Source organism: Tamandua tetradactyla, chromosome 2 (assembly GCF_023851605.1).
Source record: "Tamandua tetradactyla isolate mTamTet1 chromosome 2, mTamTet1.pri, whole genome shotgun sequence".
NCBI lineage: Eukaryota > Metazoa > Chordata > Mammalia > Pilosa > Myrmecophagidae > Tamandua > Tamandua tetradactyla.
In genome coordinates, this window is record NC_135328.1 from 91,408,476 (window position 1) to 91,423,865 (window position 15,390).

Below are 15,390 nucleotides of genomic sequence, written 5' to 3' on the forward strand. Positions count from 1 at the left end.
AATGAGGGGCAGGTTTTAGGTTAATGAACACAGTGGCTCCAGATCAGGTAACTGGGGGTGATCTAATTATTGAGCATGAGTAGGTTGATTACGTGCTTAATCACAGACCAAATGTGAGAAAGTGTCAGTCCTAATATGATGTTGGGCATGATTATGAGATATAAGTCACTTACAGATTTATTAAAGTCTAAGCAGGTCAGGTGGGCCCATTTTAGTTAGATCCAGCTTGGGTTATCAAGATAATTTTGGACATAGGGTGGGTTAGTTCTGGGCTGACCCAAGACCCTTTATTAATAAACATTAGAGGCTGTGTTTAGTAATCATAAAACTTTAAAGTGGAAAAACCAGATAAAATGTGTACAATTGAAGGTTAGTCATAAGGTTTTACAATCACAAGGACACAGATAAATGCTATACAATCATTGTCAGAGATCAAGGCAGCTGGATTACAGTTCAGAGATTTCAGGTATTTCCCTGTATTTAATATACCAGAAAGTAAAAAGGAATATTTATATAATTCAGTAATCATAATCATCCCTTAAATCCCAACTTTTCGGTTACAACAATACACCCTAAAGCACGCTGGGACCTGCCCTCATAAGGGATAAGCTATTTGCTATTAAGGTTATTCTGTGCCCTTGTGGAGGCAAAATAAAAAATTTAAAAAAAAAAATCCCTACCCATAAAGAATTTACAATTTAGTTAAAAAGACCTAGAAAAAATTTAAACTATTTAAAGAGTTAATTATTAAACTAAACAGTATGATATTGATTAAAACTGCAATTAGAACTACAATTACAAATTAGAGAAGGGAGACTGTAACCATCTGAGAGCTTGAGGATAAAGGTGCAAGTTGGCCTGAATTAGACGGGAGGCAGCATTTAGATGTTCAGTTTATGAGTTAAGACAGACTTGAATTTTAATCCCAGTTTTGCTGTTTACTTTAAATGTGATTTTGAACAAATTACTCGCTTCAGTTTCCTCAATGTAAAATGGCTCTTGAAACACTCAATGAAGGTAAAACAATAAATTATTTTTCCTCTATAAAGATTTAGATCAGCAGAAAATTCTGGGAGAGAGTACTTAAGCAAAGACAGAAAGCAGGAAAGTATACACATTTTCACTGTTCAGAGATTACATTATCAAGATGAAATAAAGAAGGGCTGAGAGTGAAGATTAACCTTCAGAGCAGTAGATTTTGTGAACCCCCAGGGAGAAAGTCAAGGTTTTTAAGGAGTGCAGCACTATGATTAAATATGTATTTGCAAAGGTAACTGAAGGAATGTGGAAGGAGGCCTTAGGGAAAAAGTAAGGGGGGTGGGATGGGGATTTTTGTCAGAAAGCCTAGTGAAGAGGCAACTGTGTCAGCTTTGATGAAATTAATGACAGTGGGTAAGAGAGGAAAGGATGGTTTAAATTCCATAATCTAGAAAAAAAAATTGAACCTGTAATACTTGTGGACATGTGGATGGATGTGAGGGATGAGAAAAACGAAACGTTGAAAATAATCCCACATTTCTAGTTTGGGAGATTTACATGGATGTCTTGGGTAAATGATGATACTCTTAACTGAAATATGAGAGGAAGCAGGTTGAGAAAATAATTTCATTTGAGCTGTGCTGCATTTGAAACTCATTCAAAATTACACCTAGATGGAGATGTCTAACTGACATTTGAAAATAAAGACTGCAGTTTGACAGGGAAGTGAGAAAGTTCTGAGAGAGTCAAGACCATCTGTATCCACTCCTGAGAGGGAGATATTTGGGGTACTCTGTACTTCAGGTTAGATAGTTAACTGAGCTCTTTATCTTATGGTTTGTTTTACAGTCCATATGTCCTTATGGTTTTGAGGAATATTGTTGCTTGAGGCTTTGTGATATATGGCTGAGACCTGAATAAGAGTAGTCTCCAGGATGACCTCCCCAACTCCATTTTAAATCTCTTAGCCATAGTACAATTTTGTTTTATTTCTGTTAACAATCTCTAATGCTATTTTTAAGACAGAACTACATGTTATTAGATGCAAACTGGAAGTTCCATTGACTAAAAAGCACTTTATATTATGATTCATAACCTAAAACTAGCCATATTTAAAGATTGTGCTCATTCTTTTTTTTGTTTTTTAATAGAATCATGGATTTTTTGCTGTGGAAAACTACTTGAGAGGTTATTCTGGTCTAAACTTCTCTTTAACAAAGTAGGAAATGATTTAACCAAGTACATGTCATCAATGAGTGGCAGTGTTAGAACCTGAATTCTTGGTGTCTGTCCTCTCTAGCCAGGGTTCCTTACCCTTTAGCTGCCCCTTTGTTTCTCTGGAGACTCCCCCCATTAACTTTGTCCAGAGAGTAAACCTTGCCCTTCTTGTGGGCAATGCCTTCATTCTTCTGAATACCTCAGGTGAAGGAGGGGACCTGGGATTCTCACCAAAGGCTCGCTAAATTGCTTCTTTTTCCATGCTTTTCACCTGCCTTCTGAGATTGGTACTTAATTTTGTGGAGTTTTTTTTGAGAGTCTTTGTATCAATTCGGCTTGCATTTCCCCCACTGAAGGCAGTTAGTGTTCAACTTTCTGATGTTGGGATCAATTTAGGCTTAAATTTTCAATTATGGTGTCACAGCTTGCTCTGCATAACACATTTTAAAGGGTTAAAATAACAGTCACTTTACTATCTCTCATAGTTTCTGTGGAACAGGAATTCTAAAATGGCCCAGTTGGAAAGCCTGAGTTCTGGCTTGGGATCTCTCATTCCATTGCATACAGATGGAACTGGAGCTGGCAGCACTGGGCCTGGAGTAGTTGAGAATTCTAGGCATTACTTTCTATTTAAGAAGTCTCAGGACCTCTCCACTCCAGGTGGTCTCTTTCTGTGGGCTAGTTTGTACTTCTCACAGCATGATAGCCTCAGGACAGTGAGACTCCTTACAAGATGGTTAAAGATTTCAAGGGTAAGCATTCCAGTGAACAAAATAGAAACGCATCACTGTTTTTGGCCTAGCTTTGAGAGTCACAAAGTATCACTTCTACCATATATATATATATTTTTAAATACCAAAGGAAAACACCAAACGCAAACGTTCCTATTTTGATCATTCCGTTCTATATATAATCAGTAATTCACAATGTCTTCACATAGTTGCATATTCATCAACATCTACCATATATATTTTAAAAGCAAAGCAGTCACAAAAGGCCATTCAATTTCAAAGTAAGGGAATAGAGACCCTATTTCATAATGGAAGGAATGACAAAGTTATATTGTAGAAAAAGCATGTGAGAAGGAGGATCTCGTTGCAGTCGTTTTTGGAACATAGTATCTGCAGCACAACTCCTCCATCAATTTTTTCCCGTCTAATTTTTCAATACAACCAAAGACTTTTAAAATTAGTAAATACTTCAGCTATACAAAATCAAACAAACAAAAAACGTTACGAACAGTTGCCAGGGTAGTTTAGTGGTAGAATTCTCGCCTGCCATGCGGGAGACCCGGGTTTGATTCCTGGCCCATGCACTTACAAAATAAACAAAGGAAAAAGCAAACAAAAATTCAACAAATTGTGCTGCAATAATGGGATACTCACATGGAAAAAGAATGAATGTGACCCCTGCCATTCAGCATAAAACAAAAAAAAGAGACAGCACAGAATAATATAAAAGTATTCACCAGCTTGCTTAAGAGATAAAAATTTCTCTGCTCACATTCCTCTTTCTGTTCTTTACCATACAATTTTTCACTTCAACATTGTCTTATTATTGACATGCACATCTTTATACTTTGAATACATGTATATATATCCCTAAAAGTAGTAAGTTTAGGTGTTTTTTAAAAAAATTATATAACATGATTCCTTTATATTTTGGAAACCTTTTTTAACTCAAAAAAATTGGGGGGCGCAGCAGGCCATGGTGGCTCAGCAGGCAGAGTTCTCGCCTGCCATGCCGGAGACCTGGGTTCGATTCCCGGTGCTTGCCCTTTCTTAAAGAGCCATATATGTTAAGCTTTATGGGATAATCTTTACTCTGCAATTGTAGGACAAAAGCATCATACTCAATATGAAAATGGATGAGTGTGCCTAAGTTCTGATAAAACTTTATTTACCAAAACAGATGGTAGCAGGCAGTATTTAGCCTGGGTGAGCTGTAGTTTGCCAACCTCAGCTCTAGTACATTTCTTTTTATTAGTGTATAGAATTCCATTGTATGAATATATCACAATTTAGCCATTCTCTTTTATATATTTTTTTATAGTAAAAACTTAACATACAAACATATATTCTTGACATAAAAACATTCCATACATGGTGTAGAATCAGTGGCTCACAATATCATCACATAGTTGTATATTCATCACTATGATCATTTTTGAACATTTGCATCACTCCAGCAAAAGAAATAAAAACAAAAAAGGAAAAAGTCATGCATACCTTACCCCTCACCCCTCCCTCTCGTTGACCACTAGTGTTCCCATTGACCCAATTTATTTTACCCTTTGTCCCCCCCATTAATTTATTTATTTTAATCCATATTTTTTTACTCATCTTTCCATTCCCTGGCTATAAGGAGCATCAGACACAAAGTTCTCACAATTACACAATCACATTGCAAATGTTATATCTTTATACAATTGTCTTCAAGGATCTAGGCTACTGGGACAAAACTCAACAGTTTCAGGTACTTTCCTCTAGCCATTCCAATACACCATAAAATAAAAAGGGATATCTATAGAGTGCATAAGAATAATCTCCAGGAAAACCTCTCTACTCTGAAATCTCTCAGCCACTGAAAGTTTATTTTGTCTCATTTCTCTCTTCCCCCTTTTGGTCAAGAAGGCTTTCTTGAGCTCTTGATGCCAGGTCAGGTCTTATCCCAGGCTTTCTGTTCCACATTGCCAGAGAGATTTACACCCCTGGAAGTTATATCCCATGTAGGGAGGAAGGCAGTGAGTTCACATGCTGAGTTGGCTTAGAGAGAGAGAGGCCACATCTGAGCAACAAAAGAGGTTTTCTGGGGGTGACGCTTAGGCCTAATTTTTAGTAGGCTTAGCCTGTCCTTTGCAGGAATAAGTTTCATAGTGCAAACCCCAAGACTGAGGGCTTGGCCTATTGATTTGGTTGTCCCACTGCTTGTGAGAATATCAGGAATTCTCCAAATGGGGAAGTGTAATTTTTACCTTTTTTCCCCAATTCCCCAAGGGGGTCTTGCAAATACTTCTGTATTCACTGTTCAGATAAAAACTCTGGGATTTACTGGGGCATCACACTAAACTGGACAAACCTACGAAATCTCATGCCCTATTCAAGATTCCATGTGCTTATTGTGTTGAATTACACTGTTGATATACGTTAAATTAGGAAATGTATTAGTCAAAATATAAATTTTGTACCAAATAAACATTTCTTGCTTTAGTTTCACATAAAAGTTGTACTTTTAAAATATGAATAACCATCTATTTTCAACACCTTGCAATATTGACATTCCTTTGTTCTTCCTCAAGCAAAAAACATTTTATAATTTGTACATTTAGTCACTATCATTGTACATGCTAAGCAATCCTAGATTATATCATCTCAGTCTTTATTGTCTGTCTTTCCTTCTGGTTTCATATGTGCCCCCAGCTTCCTCCCTCTATCATTCTCACATTCAGCTTCATTCAGTGTACTTATATTATTGTGCTACAATCAGGTAATATTGTGCTATCCATTTCTGAATTTTGACAATCAGTCCTGTTGTACAATCTATTTCCGTTCAACTCCAATTACCCAATCTCTACCCTATTTCTATCTCCTAGAAACCTCTGTTCCTCTTTTTTTTTTTTTGCTTTTTTAAAATTTTTTAAAAATATAACAAACACATTCATTTTTTTAAACTTTTTTATTAATAAAAAAATTAACAAACAGAACATTTAGATATCATTCCATTCTACATATACAATCAGTAATTCTTAATATCATCATATAGTTGCATATTCATCATTTCTTAGTACATTTGCATTGATTTAGAAAAAGAAATAAAAAGATAACAGAAAAAGAAATAAAATGATAATAGAGAAAAAAAAGACTATGCATACCATACCCCTTACCCCTCACTTTCATTTACCACTATTTCAAACTGAATTTATTTTAACATTTGTTCCCCCTATTATTTATTTTTATTCCATATGTTCTACTCTTCTGTTGATATAGTAGCTAAAGGGAGCATCAGACATAAGGTTTTCACATTCACAGAGTCTCATTGTGAAAGCTATATCATTGTTCAATCGTCATCAAGAAACATGGCTCCTGGAACACAGCACTACATTTTCAGGCAATTCCCTCCAGCCTCTCCACTACATCCTGAACAACAAGGTGATATCTACTTAATGCATAAGAATAACCTCCAGGATAACCTCTCGACTCTGGAATCTCTCAGCCATTGACACTTTGTCTCATTTTACTCTTCCCCCTTTTGGTCGAGAAGTTTCTCTCAATCCCTTGATGTTAATTCTCAGCTCAATGTAGGGTTTTTCTCAGTCCCTTGATGCTGAGTCTCAGCTCATTCCAGGATCTCTGTCCCACGTTGCCAGGAAGGTCCACACCCCTGGGAGTCATGCCCCATGCAGAGAGAGGGAGGGTGGTGAGACTGCTCGTCATGTTGGCTGGAGAGAAGGGCCACATCTGAGCAACAAAAGAGGCTCTCGTGGGGGTGACTCTTAGGCCTAAATTTTAAGTAGACTTGACCTATCCTAACAAACACATTCTTAACAAATGATCATTCCATTCTACATATATAATCAGTAATTCACAATATCATCACATAGTTGCATGTTAATCAGCATGCAAATGATCATTCCGTTCTACATATATAATCAGTAATTCACAATATCATCACATAGTTGCATGTTAATCACCATGATCATTTCTTAGAACATTTGCATCAATTCAGAAAAAGAAATAAAACAACAGAAAAAAAATTCATACATACCATACCCCTTACCCCTCCCTTTCATTGATCACTAGCGTTTCAATCTACTAAATTTATTTTAACATTTGTTCCCCCATTATTTATTTTTATTCCATATGTTTTACTCATCTGTTGATAAGGTACATAAAAGGAGCATCAGACAGAAGGTTTTCACAAGCACACAGTCACATTGCTAAAGCTATATCATTATACAATCATCTTCAAGAAACATGGTTACTGGAACACAGCTCTAAATTTTCAGGCAGTTCCCTCCAGCCTCTCCATTACATCTTGACTAACAAGGTGATATCTATTTAATGTGTAAGAATAACCTCCAGGATATCCTCTCAACTCTGTTCGGAATCTCTCAGCCATTGACACTTTATTTTGTCTCATTTCGCTCTTCCCTCTTTTGGTCAAGAATCTGTTCTTAACTGAAATTTTCCAAGTTCACTCATTGATGAATTTTGATATGTTGTGTTTTCATTTTCATTTCCCTTGAGATATTTACTGATGTCTCTTCTAATTTCTTCCTTGACCCTCTTGTTGTCTAAGAGTGTATTGTTGAGCCTCCATATATTTGTGAATTTTCTGACCCTCTGCCTGTAATTGATTTCGAGTTTCATTCCTTTATGGTCTGAGATAGTGTTTTGTATGATTTCAGTCTTTTTAAATTTATTAAGACTTGCTATGTGACCCAGCATATGGTCTATCCTTGAGAATGATCCATGAGCACTTGAGAAAAAGGTGTATCCTGCTGTTGTGGGGTATAATGTTCTATAAATGTCTATTAAGTCTAGTTCTTTATTGTATTATTCAGATTCTCTGTTTCTTTACTGATCCTCTGTCTAGATGTTCTGTCCATTGATAAGAGCAGGGAATTGAAGTCTCCAACTATTGTGGTAGATTTGTCTATTTCTCTTTTCAGTATTTGCCTCATATATTTTGGAGCACTCTGTCTCGGTGCATAAATACTTATGATTGTTATGTCTTCTTGTTTAATTGTTCCCTTATTAATATATAGTGTCCTTCTTTGTCTCTTTTAATTGTTGTACATTTGAAGTCTAATTTGTTGGATATTAGTACAGCAACTCCTGCTTTTTTCTGATTGTTGTTTGCATGAAATATCTTTTCTCAACCTTTCACTTTCAACCTATGTTTGTCCATGGGTCTAAAATGTGTCTCCTGTAGACAGCAATAGATGGGTCCTGTTTTTTAATCCATTTTGCCAGTCTGTCTTTTGATTGGGGAATTTAATGCATTAACTTTTAGTGTTATTACTATAAGGGCAGTACTTTCTTCTACCATTTTGCCTTTAGGATTTTATATATCATATCTAATTTTTTTCTCTTTTTATCTTTACTGATAGTCTTCATTTCTACACTCTTCTCCATACCTCTGTCTCCTGTCTTTTCCCATCTAGCACCTCTAGTGCTTCCTTTAGTATTTCTTGCAGAGCTGGTCTCTTGGTCACAAATTCTCTCACTGAATTTTTGTCTGAAAGTGTTTTAATTTCACTCTTATTTTAAAAATTTTGTTTCTTTTTTTTTTGTTCGTTTGTTTTCCCCCCTCATTTTTTTTTCTGTGCTATATTTTGCCTCTTTCCTATTTTTTTTTATTAATTAAAAAAAATTAACGAGGGGGACTTCCGGAGAAGATGGCGGCTTAGTAAGACGCACGGGTCTTAGTTCCTCCTCCAGAACAGCAACTAAAGAAACAGAAACAATACAAAACAGCTCCCGGAGCCATGACAGAGACCAAAAAGGCAGCGTACCCCATTCTGGAACGGCTGAACGGGCAGGGAGAATCCGCTGCGGTGAGATACCCGAGGGGTGCGCGCTTTCCCGGCCGGGGCGGCTGGCAACCAGGGTCCCTTCCACACACGTGGCTTCCCGGTCCGACTGGGAACGTTGGATAGCGGGGCCCTCCCGCCACGCTTGGCGTGTCAGGCCAGCTGGGCAATTTGGACCGGCAATCTCCCAAGCCGCAGCGGCTGGGGACCCCCCCTCTACGCGGTTTCCTGGGCCAACTGCAAGATTCGGATTGGCAAGTTAAAGGAGCCACAGCATCTTTTACTGGTGGGCCCCGCAGACGAGACGAGTGCCATGAGCACCACCTACTGGGCAGGAAAAGAAAAACAGAGCCCAGAGATTTCACAGAAAAACCTTTCAACCAGCCGGGTCCCACACCCAGGGAAATCTGATCAAATGCCCAGACACCAGCAGAAAATAACAGATCACACTCGGAAAATTGAAGATATGGCCCAGTCAAAGGAACAAACCAATAGTTCAAATGAGATACAGGAGCTGAGACAACTAATGCTGAATATACAAACAGAAATGGAAAAACTCTTCAAAAACCAAATCAATAAATTGAGGGAGGACATGAAGAAGACATGGGCTGAACAAAAAGAAGAAATAGAAAATCTGAAAAAACAAATCACAGAACTTATGGGAGTGAAGGACAAAGAAGAAAAAATGGAAAAAACAATGGATACCTACAATGGTAGATCTAAAGAGACAGAAGCTACAATTAGTGAACTGGAGGATGGAACATCTGAATTCCAAAAAGAAACAGAAACTATAGGGAAAAGAATGGAAAAACTTGAGCAGGGGATCAGGGAACTGAATGACAATATGAAGCGCACAAATATACGTGTTGTGGGTGTCCCAGAAGGAGAAGAGAAGGGAAAAGGAGGAGAAAAACTAATGGAAGAAATTATCACTGAAAATTTCCCAACTCTTATGAAAGACCTAAAATTACAGATCCAGGAAGTGCAGCGCACCCCAAAGAGAATAGACCCAAATAGGCGTTCTCCAAGACACTTACTAGTTAGAATGTCAGAGGTCAAAGAGAAAGAGAGGATCTTGAAAGCAGCAAGAGAAAAACAATCTGTCACATACAAGGGAAACCCAATAAGACTATGTGTAGATTTCTCAGCAGAAACCATGGAAGCTAGAAGACAGTGGGATGATATATTTAAATTACTAAAAGAGAAAAACTGCCAACCAAGACTCCTATATCCAGCAAAATTGTCCTTCAAAAATGAAGGAGAAATTAAAACATTTATAGACAAAAAGTCACTGAGAGAATTTGTGACCAAGAGACCAGCTCTGCAAGAAATACTAAAGGGAGCACTAAAGTCAGATACGAAAAGACAAAAGAGAGAGGTATGGAGTAAAGTGTAGAAAGAAGGAAAATCAGATATGATATATATAATACAAAAGGAAAAATGGTAGAGGAAAATATTATCCAAACAGTAATAACACTAAAAGTTAATGGACTGAATTCCCCAATCAAAAAAAATTAACGAACACAACATTTAGAAATCATTCCATTCTACGTATGCAATCAGTAATTCTTAATATCATCACATAGATGTGTGATCATCATTTCTTAGTACATTTGCATCGATTTAGGAAAAGAACTAGCAAAACAACAGAAAAAGAAATAGAATGATAATATAGAGGAAAAAAATAAAAATAAAAAATAAAAAATATATAAAAAAACAGACAAACAAACAAACAAAAAACTATAGCTCAGATGCAGCTTCATTCAGTGTTTTAACATAATTACATTACAGTTAGATAGTATTGTGCTGTCCATTTTTGAGTTTTTGTATCTAGTCCTGTTGCACAGTCTGTAACCCTTCAGCTCCAATTACCCATTGTCTTACCCTGTTTCTAACTCCTGATGGTCTCTGTTACCAATGACATATTCCAAGTTTATTCTCTAATGTCGGTTCACATCAGTGGGACCATACAGTATTTGTCCTTTAGTTTTGGGCTAGTCTCACTCAGCATAATGTTCTCTAGGTCCATCCATGTTATTACATGCTTCATAAGTTTATTCTGTCTTAAAGCTGCATAATATTCCATCGTATGTATATACCACAGTTTGTTTAGCCACTCGTCTGTTGATGAACATTTTGGCTGTTTCCCTCTCTTTGCAATTGTAAATAATGCTGCTATAAACATTGGTGTGCAAATGTCCGTTTGTGTCTTTGCCCTTAAGTCCTTTGAGTAGATACCTAGCAATGGTATTGCTGGGTCATATGGCAATTCTATATTCAGTTTTTTGAGGAACTGCCAAACTGCCTTCCACAGTAGTTGCACCATTTGACATTCCCACGAACAGTGGATAAGTGTGCCTCTTTCTCCGCATCCTCTCCAGCACTTGTCATTTTTTGTTTTGTTGATAATGGCCATTCTGGTGGGTGTGAGATGATATCTCATTGTGGTTTTGATTTGCATTTCTCTAATGGCCAGGGACATTGAGCATCTCTTTATGTGTCTTTTGGCCATTTGTATTTCCTCTTCTGAGAGGTGTCTGTTCAAGTCTTTTTCCCATTTTGTAATTGGGTTGGCTGTCTTTTTGTGGTTGAGTTGAACAATCTCTTTATAAATTCTGGATACTAGACTTTTATCCCCCCTCATTTTTGAAAGACAATTCAGCTGGATATAGAATTCTTGGTTGGCAGTTTTTCTCTTTTAGAATCTTAAATATATCATACCACTGTCTTCTCATCTCCATGGTTTCTGCTGAGAAATCTACATATAGTCTTATTAAGCTTCCCTTGTATGTGATGGGTTCCTGTTCTTTTTCTGCTTTCAAAAATTCTCTCTTTCTCTTTGAGATCTGACATTCTGATTAGTGTCTTGGAGTTAGTCTACTTGGATCTATTCTGTTTGGGGTATGTTGCACTTCTTGGATCTGTAATTTTAAGTCTTTCTTAAGAGTTGGGAAATTTTCAGTGATAATTTCCCCCATTAGTCTTTCTCCTCCTTTTCCCTTCTCTCCTCCTTCTGGGACACAAACAACATGTATATTCATGCGCTTTATGTTGTCATTTAATTCCCTGAGTCCCTGCTTATATTTTTCCATTCTTTTCCCTGTATTTTCTTTTGCTTGTTGGATTTCAGGTGTCCCATCCTCCATTTCCCTAAACCTATCTTCTGCCTCTTGAAATCTAACATTGTAGGTTTCCATAGCTTTTTTCCATCTCCTGCTGTGCCTTTCATTCCCACAAGTTCTGTGATTTGTTTTTTCGACTTCAGATTTCTTTTTGTTTGTTCTTTGCCTTCTTTATATCATCCCTCAGTTTGCTGATTTCATTTTTTGTTTTTTCATAAGCAGGCACCGGGAATCAACCCTGGGTCTCCAGCATGGCAGGCAAGAACTCTGCCACTGAGCCACCGTGGCCTACCCTGTTGATTTGATTTTTGATCAGATTTTCCATGTCTGTTCAAACATCCTGAATTAATTGTTTCAACTCCTTTATCTCATTTGAATTGTTGGTTTGTTCCTTTGACTGGGCCATATCTTCAGTTTTCCTAGTATGGTTTTGTTATTTTTTGCTGGTGTTTAGGCATTTAATTTCCTTAATTAGTTTTTTCTGGAGATTGTTTTCCCTTTTACCTAAGATTTTCTTGTTGGATGGCTTTGTTCTCTGTCTGTTCCTTGACATTCAGTTCAGCTTATTCTAGATCTCTAGAATAGGCTTTGTTTAACAGATCAGATTTTTTCAGTTATTGTTTTCTTGTTTTTTGCCCTGCCTGTATGATGCCTTTTTTTTTCCTTAGGAGGGTCTACTTAGGTATTATAGACTCCAGTCAGATTTTCCCAGACCATACTGGCCTCCTCTCAGGAGGAAAGGGTCACCTGTATCAGTTTTCTCTGAGGGCGAGACCCAGAAGGTTGACAGACTTTCCTATGAAGACTCTAGACTGTGTTTTTCTTGTCCTTCCCAGTATGTGGCACTTGTGTGCCTCCAGGTCTCACCAGCATAAACTGATGTGGTGTCTTTAACTTCAGCAGGCTCTCCCTGCTGGGGGCATGGTTGAGACAGAGGAGAGGTTATAGGCTGACTTTAATCTCTTCAGTTTTCCAGTCCCTGCGGTCTGAATTCCTCAGAGATTCCACCTGAGCTGGGTCCCACCCCTCTCCTGGGGAAGGCACAGCCTCTAGGGAATTACCTTCTTTCACCTGACAAGCCTCTCGGACAAGCAAGTCTCTCAGACAAGCTTAATTCTGCCCTTGCCTGGGGCAGTTGGAGCCTGGGAAGCCTTGCAGTTGTACCTAATGAGCAGTTAAGCAGTAGAAACAAAGCAAAAAAAAAAAAATCCTTTTCAAAGCAGGACCCCTATTCCTCAAGTTTGTTAAGTTGGTACATTGCTCTGTGTATCTCCAGGTCCTATGTGCCCCCTCTTTTTTTAGTGTCATGACCTTTTCAAGTACTTTGTGGTTTTGGATCTAAAAAACCTCTGCTTTTTTCTTTTTTCTGTCAGCCCTGCCCCCTCTGCGCCAGGGCAAAACCTAGTAATTTAGCACTTATTCCAAGTTTATCTCAACTGGGGGCCTATTTTCAGTGGTCAGAATTTGTCAATCAAGTCCACAATTGGAGCTTGGTTGAGCTTAGCCCCTGCTGCTAGTAAAGTCTCTTTCCTTTCCCCTCTGGGAACGGGCCTGTGGGGGAGGGGCACCAGCCTCCATGTCTTGGGGGACTCCCAGTTCTGGGTGGGAGCGCAGCTGGTTCAGCTTGTCAACACTGGTATACGCTGTGTATCTGGTCACTGATATGACCCCAGCAGTTGTTCAGTACTGTTCCTGGCTATTTACTAGCTGCTCTGGGGGACAAACTAAATTCCACATTTCACTAAGCTGCCATCTTGGATCCTTGTCTGCTGTTCTCTTTTTGATATATATATTCAAGTTGTTTCTGTGTTTTTTTTCTCTTACAAACAAGGTAAATATTCTTATAGACCTCACATTGTGCAGAGCTCCTCTGGGGTATAGGCCAACAAATAGTTCATCAGCTATTTTTTTTTTTACATGGGCAGGCACTGAGTAACAAACCTGGGTCTCTGGCATGGCAGGCAAGAACTCTGCCACTGAGCCACTGTCACACTGCCCAGTTCATCAGCTTTTCATCTTCCAAAAATGTATTGATAACTCTCTTCTACTATCCTCTCCTCTCTTGTTCTTTTTTGGGGTCATAACATTAAGAATTTCTTTTATTGTCATTTTAGAAAGGCTTTTGAGCGGAAACTGAGTTGATATGGCATGTTTCTTATACATATTATTTAATTTTGTTCTTTCCCTTCACTATCAAACACTCTAAATCATCATAAGTCCAGTGAGGATTAAGTTGAGGCTAATGACTCTTGCTTTTGGCAAGCTTAAATAAGTCCATCTTTGTTCCAATTGCATTGTCACTATTAGTAGTGCTTTCATTTTTCCCATTTTTCCACTAACTTCTATAAAATTATATACACAAAATACAACAAAGTATATATCATTATCCAAATAAATCACACTTCAAACAACAAAATGATGACAGTAGTAAAACTAAACTGGTGGCAGACAAGATTTTCAGAGCTTCAACAATGCATGTATTAAAAAATAGGAGGTTTGACTCCTGGTCCATGCGCTTCCCAAAAACAAACAAGCAAAACTAACAAAAATTCAACAAACAGTGCTGCAATAAGGAGATACTCACATATCCCTTTATTATATATTAAAAGTACTAAAATGTGGGTGGGCCACGGTGGCTCAGCAGGCAAGAATGCTTGCCTGCCATGCCCAAGGACCCGGGTTCGATTCCCGGTGCCTACCCATGTTAAAAAAAAAAGTACTAAAATGTGACCGCACCATACAGCATACAAAAAAAAAAAAAAAAAAAAAGAAATTTTCCTTCTTCCTGTTGTTGGTACTCACCTGTTTTCATTTCTGAATTGCAATTCAATTCCTAACAGCCATTCAGAACTTACCTCCATGCACTTCTTATGAACTTCTGGTAGAGCATTTTTTTTTAGCAGAGTAGTTCATTTACAGTGATGTTCAGAACTGAATCATACTATTGACTCCCACATAATATGAAATGTGATCTATAAAAACTGAAATAGCACACTGAATTAGATCTATGAATTTGCCACTGAAGATAGTCCACATCATAAGGAAAATCCTGTGATTCTGAGGATGCTAAGGATCATGAAACATCTAATAATTCTTGATGAAAAAGAGATTCTCATACTGTTCTAGTTTGCTAGCTGCTGGAATGCAATATACCAGAAACAGAATGGCTTTTAAAAAGGGGAATTTAATAAGTTGCTAGTTTACAGTTCTAAGGCCAAGAAAATGTCCCAACTAAAACAAGTCTATAGAAATGTCTAATCTAAGGCATCCAGGGAAAGACACCTTGGTTCAAGAAGGCCAATGAAGTTCAGGGTTTCTCTCTCAAGTGGAAGGGCACATGGCAAGCACAGTCAGAGTTTCTCTGTCATCTGGAAAGGTATATGGTGAACACAGTCACAGTTTCTTTCTCAGCTGGAAGGGCACATGGTGAGCATAGCATCATCTGCTAGATTTCTCTCCTGGCTTCCTGTTTCATGAAGCATCCCGGGAGGTGTTTTCCTTCTTCATCTCCAAAGGTTACTGGCTGTGGACTCTCTG

The 15,390-nt window shown here is 37.9% G+C and overlaps 1 long non-coding RNA gene across 3 annotated transcripts in view; it reads left to right on the forward strand.

Moving 5' to 3' along the window:
• The window catches only part of LOC143673560 (uncharacterized), a 35,809-nt gene that overhangs the window by 1,229 nt on the left and 19,190 nt on the right, over nt 1-15,390 (forward strand). The gene's annotated exons all lie outside the window — the stretch shown is intronic.